We start from the raw sequence: 8,024 nt of genomic DNA on the forward strand, positions 1-8,024 counted from the left end.
ACCGACACTTGACCCATCCCAGACTGTAATCCTTAACCATGGACACGGCTATTCGAATAGGTTTAATCTCTGTAGAGGGTGTACTCTTTACCCACGAGTAACGGATTTCTTTAGTCCATCGGGACTAATTCCGTCTACGGTCTTTTTGTTGAAAACACACCTAACTTGCACACACCAGCTTATCTCACACGTGTCTGGAATCACCCACGACACTTGTTAAGCAAAATCTAAGTGGGGAGGCTACAACCTCGCGTGGCATGGGATCAAATTTATATCGCGCGCTCTAAGGGGTGGCCTCCCCTCTCGGTCCCAACCGGAAACACCCATGCCCCCGGACCAGGTGGCCTGCCTACCATCTACAACCGGTATCTTCCACCATGGCCTCTCTGTATGGTGTGTGCTAGAAAGAGGTTGACAACTTACTGAACCGTACTCTACTTGCTGTAGAGACGAGTGGTAGTACGAAACAAGTATGGGGGTTACTGGCACAAGACTCGATCTACGGTCGACTCAGGAGGTTTAAGTATTCCCTGCATGATTAGCATGACGAATATATTTCAACCAACAGAGTCACCGCTCATATCACCTTGCCATGCCATACCAGACATAACCGTCCCGACGGAGACCGGCGACAAACTCATGCCTACCCAAGGCAGAGGTTTTCCCGGGTTCCTGCCGGTATGCATGCAAGGCACATGAGGGTGATTATCATCACAAGTGTGTCCATTTCCAACAGCATGGAAATCAATAACATGCACCCATGCATATGATCATATCACATGAAATAACAAGTTTCTCCAAAGTGAGGTGATGTTATGAACGTGTCATCGAACACACAAAAATATTATGCCGGGGTTCAGAATGCTTGCCTTCAATGTGTGGAAAGGCAGGGTGCACTCCAAAACTTGAAACATTTCTCCTCTCCTCAAAAATCCTATTTTAGCAATATAAAAGAATTAACACACAAAATAAAAACAGCACCAAAAGTTGTTCTGAAATTTTTTCAAATAAATCTTAAAATAAACTAGGTGAAATTTGAGAGAGGTAGGAAAAAGAATCATTTCATTTGGAGTTGTATTTAAAAAGATATAACCAGTCAAAGTTTTGGTCAAATCTGATTTTAAATAAAACAGAAAAAGAAAAACGTTTCAGAATGGAATACGCTTTCGAAGCGGGAGAAACGTACTGGGGTGGATTACGCCTTCACTTAAACACGTGGACGGCGCGGTGAGACACTGACAGTGGGTCCCGGGGGCCCACTAGTCAGGTTTGACTAGTCTTTCTCCCTCTCCTTCCTCTGTCCCGAGCGGAGGCGGAGCTCCGGCGATCGTCGCCGGCGACTGGCGGCTCCTCGCGGGGCCCCAAGGGCGGGGATGGATCCGCCACTCCAGGGCAGTCATCCCGGTGGTCGACAGGTAGGTGGGGGCGGAGGGAGTTGCCGGCGGCGAGCTTCGTGGGGGAGGAGGCTTCGGTGGCGAAGTGGTTTTGTGGCGGCGATGGTTCCCGAACCAAATTGAGTAGGGGGATCTGTTCACGGGAGGAAGAGAGGACTTCTGGTGAAGAGAGTGGAGAGGGGGAAGCCCTGGTGGCGCCAGAGTGAACGAGACAGTGGCGGCGGCAGGAGTTGCCGGAGATGAAGAAGGCGGCGTTTCCCTGACGATTGCGGGCTATGGGGGTTCCATGGGGGTAGCTTGAGGTTGCATGCGTGCTCAGAGGGGCTCGGGGTCCCTTTTATAGCGCGACGAGGTCGGTTCCGCGGCGGTGGATAAGGCGGCCGGCGAACCGCCATTCTGTAGCTGCAGGGGAACGTGGCGGCGACGAGAGCTAGGCGACACCCTTGTGGATGAGCTTGAGCTGTTCAAGGGGCCAGGTGGAGAGCCGGGGTGGCTTGGGCGGCGCTGAACGGCGCAGGGCTGTCGGCCGACGCCGGCGTGCCGCCAAAAGTGCTCTGGCGGTGGCGCTGTAGGGCGCCAGGGCGGGCTATCGTGTTGTGGCGAGGCGGGGAGTGCGTGGCGAGGTTCTGCAGTGTGGGCCAAGACAGGGGCGCGACGCGGCGGCTCGTGTGCGCGGCTGCAATTTGCGCGCTCTGGGCGCGCCCAGCGCACGCACACCAGATGCTCGGCAAAATGCCATGGCACTCTAGAGCGCTTGGTTGGAGCTGGGAGTTAGCAGGTCTAGGCTATTGCTTGCAAGGAGATCAATGGACAAGCTTAAGGGGTCAGAGGATCAGGTTCACACTGCTAACTAAAATCCATGCCAAATCTGACCATGCACTCCAGGTGTTTGACAAAATGCCACAGGCACTTAGGCAAGTCTTGGAGTGGTCAAAAACTCCAGATCAGTGTCTCCTTAGATGCAAGAGAGAGTGGTGAGGTTAGTTTGTGAAAAGCACAAACTTGTTAGTGCAAGTTTTGCAAAACTACAATTCTGGACAGGAAATAAATGACATTATTTCATGAACCAAAATTAATCCAATGGGTGCATGCTCCTGGATTTAGGGGTTTGGTAGGGCTGTCTACAAGTAGGAGAAAACACAAGATCTTTGGAGCAAAATTAAATAGGGTTGCAGTAGAAATCACAAGGCTGGACCAGAATGAAAAAGAGGATGATTCACTCAATTTTTTCAAAGAACATAAATAGGTTTTTGCACAAAGTGGAATAAAATGCTCCTACTGACCTCCCCTAATTTTGGTAGAAGTTTTAAATAAATATTTAAATAGGTTGTAGTGTAAAATTGCCCACTGGACCAGATTTGAAAACTTGGTGTAGAACTCAAAATATCCAATGAATGAAATATATTATTGCACAAAAGTGATTTAGAGACATCACATGATATCTCCAAACCTTGGTGAAATTTTTAGTTAAATATATCAAATGGTTGTAGTTCAAAAAGAGCTCCAAATTTTAAAACAAGTCATTTAATGAATAAAGCTCAGGGTGAAATAATTTTATAAATAAATCTCCTGATTGAGAGATGTTTTTTTAAATGAGAGGGAAAATAAGTCCAATATATTTTGGAAGGATCCACTTGGGAAAAATTTCTTAATATTAAAAGAAAAGTTTTGAAATCAACAGAGATATACTTGCATGCAAAGATTTTAAACTCTTGGCAAAATTTTAATAACTAAAACCTGGTTAAATTTTTGGGGTGTTACACCAATACAATGGTAAATTGTATAGGTGCACTAGTTCGGCGAAGAGATGGTGATACAAGTGCAATGTGGATGGTAGATATAGGTTTTTGTAATATGAAAATATAAAAACAGCAAGACTAATGATAAAAGTGAGTAAAAACGGTATTGCAATGCGTTGAAACAAGGCCTAGGGTTCATACTTTCACTAGTGCAAGGTCTCTCAACAATAATAACATAATTGGATCATATAACTATCCCTAAACATGCAAAAAAGAGTCACTCCAAAGTCACTAATAGTGGAGAACAAACGAAGAGATTATTGTAGGGTACAAAACCACCTCAAAGTTATTATTTCTGATCGATCTATTCAAGAGTCCGTAGTAAAATAACACGAAGCTATTCTTTCCGTTCGATCTATCCTAGAGTTTATACTAGAATAACACCTTAAGACACAAATCAACCAAAGCCCTAATGTCACCTAGATACTCCAATGTCACCTCAAGTATCCGTGGGTATGATTATACGATATGCATCACACAATCTCAGATTCATCTATTCAACCAACAGAAAGAACTTCAAAGAGTGCCCCAAAGTTTCTACCGGAGAGTCAAGACGAAAACGTGTGCCAACCCCTATGCATAAGTTCACGAGGTCACGGAACTCACAAGTTGATCACCAAAACATACATCAAGTGGATCACATGAATATCCCATTGTCACCATAGATAAGCACATGCAAGACATACATCAAGTGTTCTCAAATCCTTAAAGACTCAATCCAATAAGATAACTTCAAAGGGAAAACTCAATCCACTACAAGAGAGTAGAGGGGGAAAAACATCATACGATCCAACTATAATAGCAAAGCTCGCGATACATCAAGATCGTGCCGAATCAAGAACACGAGAGAGAGAGAGAGAGAGAGAGAGAGAGAGATCAAACACATAGCTACTGGTACATACCCTCAGCCCCGAGGGTGAACTACTCCCTCCTTGTCATGGAGAGCGCCGAGATGATGAAGATGGCCACCAGAGAGGGATCCCCCTTCCAGCAGGGTGCCGAAACGGGTCTAGATTGGTTTTTGGTGGCTACAGAGGCTTGCGGCGGAGGAACTCCCTATCTAGGTTATTTTCTGGGGTTTCTATATTTTTAGGAATTTTTTTGCGTAGGTCTCACATCAGGGGGTTCTCCGAGTCGTCCACGAGATTGCGGCCGATGCCCAGGGAGGTAGGGCGAGCCCCCACCCTCGTGGACGGCTCGGGACTCTTCTGGCCCAACTCTTTTACTCCAGGGGCTTCTTTTGGTCCATAAAAAATCCACAAAAATTGGAAGGTCAATTGGACTCCGTTTGGTATTCCTTTTCTGTAAAACTCAAAAACAAGGAAAAACAGAAACTGACACTGGGCTCTAGGTTAATAGGTTAGTCCCAAAAATCATATAAAATTGCATATAAAACATCCTAGATGGATAATATAATAGCATGGAACAATAAAAAATTATAGATACGTTGGAGACGTATCAAGCATCCCCAAGCTTAATTCCTGGTCGTCCTCGAGTAGGTAAATGATAAAAACATAATTTTTGATGTGGAATGCTACCTAACATATTTATCCATGTAATTCTCTTTATTGTGGCAAGAATATTCAGATTCGAAAGATTCAAGACAAAAGTTTAATATTGACATAAAAATAAAAATACTTCAAGCATACTAACAAAGTAATCATGTCTTCTCAAAATAACATGGCCAAAGAAAGCTATCCCTACAAAATCATATAGTCTGGTTGTGCTCTATATTCATCACACAAAATATTTAAATCATGCACAACCCCGATGACAAGCCAAGCAATTGTTTCATACTTTTGATGTTCTCAAACTTTTTCAATCTTCATGCAATACATGAGCGTGAGCCATGGACATAGCACTATAGGTGGAATAGAGTGGTGGTTGTGGAGAAGACAAAAAGGAGGAAGATGGTCTCACATCGACTAGGTGTATTAATGGGCTACGGAGATGCCCATCAATAGATATCAATGTGAGTGAGTAGGGATTGCCATGCAACGAATGCACTAGAGCTATAAGTTTATGAAAGCTCAAAAAGAAACTAAATGGGTGTGCATCCAACTTGCTTGCTCATGAAGACCTAGGGCATTTGAGGAAGCCCATCGTTGGAATATACAAGACAGGTTCTATAATGAAAAATTCCCACTAGTATATGAAAGTGAACATAGGAGACTCTTTATCATGAAGATCATGGTGCTACTTTGAAGCACAAGTGTGGTAAAAGGATAGTAGCATTGCCCCTTCTCTCTTTTTCTCTCATTTTTTTTGTTTTTTGGCCCTTCTCTTTTTTTGGCCATTCTTTTTTTCCTCACATGGGACAATGCTCTCATAATGAAGATCATCACACTTTTATTTACTTACAACTCAAGAATTACAACTTGATACTTAGAACAAAATATGACTCTATATGAATGCCTTTGGCGGTGTACCGGGATGTGCACTGAATCAAGAGTGACATGTATGAAAGAATTATGATCGGTGGCTTTGCCACAAATACAATGTCAACTAAATGATCAAGCAAAGCAATATGACAATGATGAAGCGTGTCATAATAAACGGAACGGTGGAAAGTTAATGGCTATGGAAATGCGATAATAGGTAGGTTTGGTGGCTGTTTTGAGGAAGGTAAATGGTGGGTTCATGGTACCAATGAAAGTTGCGCGGTACTAGAGAGGCTAGCAATGGTGGAAGGGTGAGAGTGCGTATAATCCATGGACTCAACATTAGTCATAAAGAACTCACATACTTATTGCAAAAATCTATTAGTTATCAAAACGAAGTACTACGCGCATGCTCCTAGGGGGGATAGATTGGTAGCAAAAGACCATCGCTCGTCCCCGACCGCCACTCATAAGTAAGACAATCAAAAAATATCTCATGCTCCAACTTTGTTACATAACGATTCACCATATGTGCATGCTACGGGACTCACAAACCTTAACACAAGTATTTCTCAAATTCACAACTACTCACTAGCATGACTCTACATCACCATCTTCATATCTCAAAACAATCATAAGGAATCAAACTTCACATAGTATTCAATGCACTTTATATGAAAGTTTTTATTATATCCCTCTTGGATGCCCATCATATTAGGACTAAATTCATAACCAAAGCAAATTACCATGCTGTTCTAAAAGACTCTCAACATAATATAAGTGAAGCACTGAGAGTTCATCAATTTCTTCAAAATAAAACCACCGCCGTGCTCTAAAAAGATATAAGTGAAGCACTAGAGCAAATGACGAACTACTCCAAAAGATATAAGTGAAGATCAAAGAGTAGTCGAATAATTATGCAACTATGTGAAGACTCTCTAACATTTAAGAATTTCAGATCTTGGTATATTATTCAAGTAGAAAGCAAAACAAAAGAAAATAAAATGATGCTCCAAGCAAAACACATATCATGTGGTGAATAAAAATATAGCTCCAAGTAAAGTTATCGATGAACGAAGACGAAAGATGGGATGCCATCCGGGGCATCCCCAATCTTAGGCTCTTGGTTGTCCTTGAATGTTACCTTGGGGTGCCTTGTTCATCCCCAAGCTTAGGATCTTGCCACTCCTTATTCCATAGTCCATCGAATTTTTACCCAAAACTTGAAAGCTTCACAACACAAAACTCAACAGAAAATCTCATGAGCTCCATTAGTATAAGAAAATAAATCACCACTTTTGGTACTGTTGTGAACTCATTCTAAATTCATATTGGTCTAATATCTACTGTATTCCAACTTCTCTGTGGTTCATACCCTCCGATACTACTCATAGATTCATCAAAATAAGCAAACAACACATAGAAAATAGGATCTGTCAAAAGCAGAACAGTCTGTAGTAATCTGTAGGTTTTGAATACTTATGTAACTCCAAAAATCCTGAGAAATTAGTAGGTCCTAGGAAATTTGTTTGTTAATATAATACAAGTGGAATTGGTATTTTATCGCTCTCTGGTAAAAATGAAAATTATTCTCGTGAGCTCATACTTTCTGTTTTTTACAGCAAAATCAAATAACAATCACCCAAGAAGATCCTAAAGGCTTTACTTGGCACAAACAGTAATTAAAACATAAAAACACAATCATAACATAGGATAGATTATTTATTTATTACTAAACGGGAACAAAAAGCAAGGAACAAAAAAATTGGGTTGCCTCCCAACAAGCGCTATCGTCTAATGCCCCTAGCTAGGCATGATGATTTCAATGGTGCTCACATAAAAGACAAGAATTGAAACATAAAGAGAGCATAATGAAGAATATGACTAGCAGATTTAAGTCTAACCCACTTCCTATGCATAGGGATTTTGTGAGCAAACAATTTATGGGAACAATAATCAACTAGCATAGGAAGGCAAAACAAGCATAACTTTAAAACTTTAAGCACATAGAGAGGAAACTTGATATTATTGCAATTCCTACAAGCATATATTCCTCCCTCATAATAATTTTCAGTAGCATCATGAATGAATTCAACAATATAACCATCACATAAAGCATTATTTTCATGATGCACAAGCATACAATTTTTATTACTCTCCACATAAGCAAATTTCTTCTCATGAATAGTAGTGGGAGCAAACTCAACAAAATAACTATCATGTGAGGCATAATCCAATTGAAAATTAAAATAATGATGACAAGTTTCATGGTTATCATTATTCTTTATAGCATACATTTCATCACAATAATCATCATAGATAACAACTTTGTTCTCGTAATCAATTGGAACCTCTTCCGAAATAGTGGATTCATCACTAAATAAAGTCATGACCTCTCCCAGTCCACTTTCATAATTATCACAATAATATTCAACACCCTCCAAAATAGC

This window comes from Triticum aestivum, chromosome 7A (genome assembly GCF_018294505.1).
Source record: "Triticum aestivum cultivar Chinese Spring chromosome 7A, IWGSC CS RefSeq v2.1, whole genome shotgun sequence".
Taxonomy (NCBI): Eukaryota; Viridiplantae; Streptophyta; class Magnoliopsida; order Poales; family Poaceae; genus Triticum; species Triticum aestivum.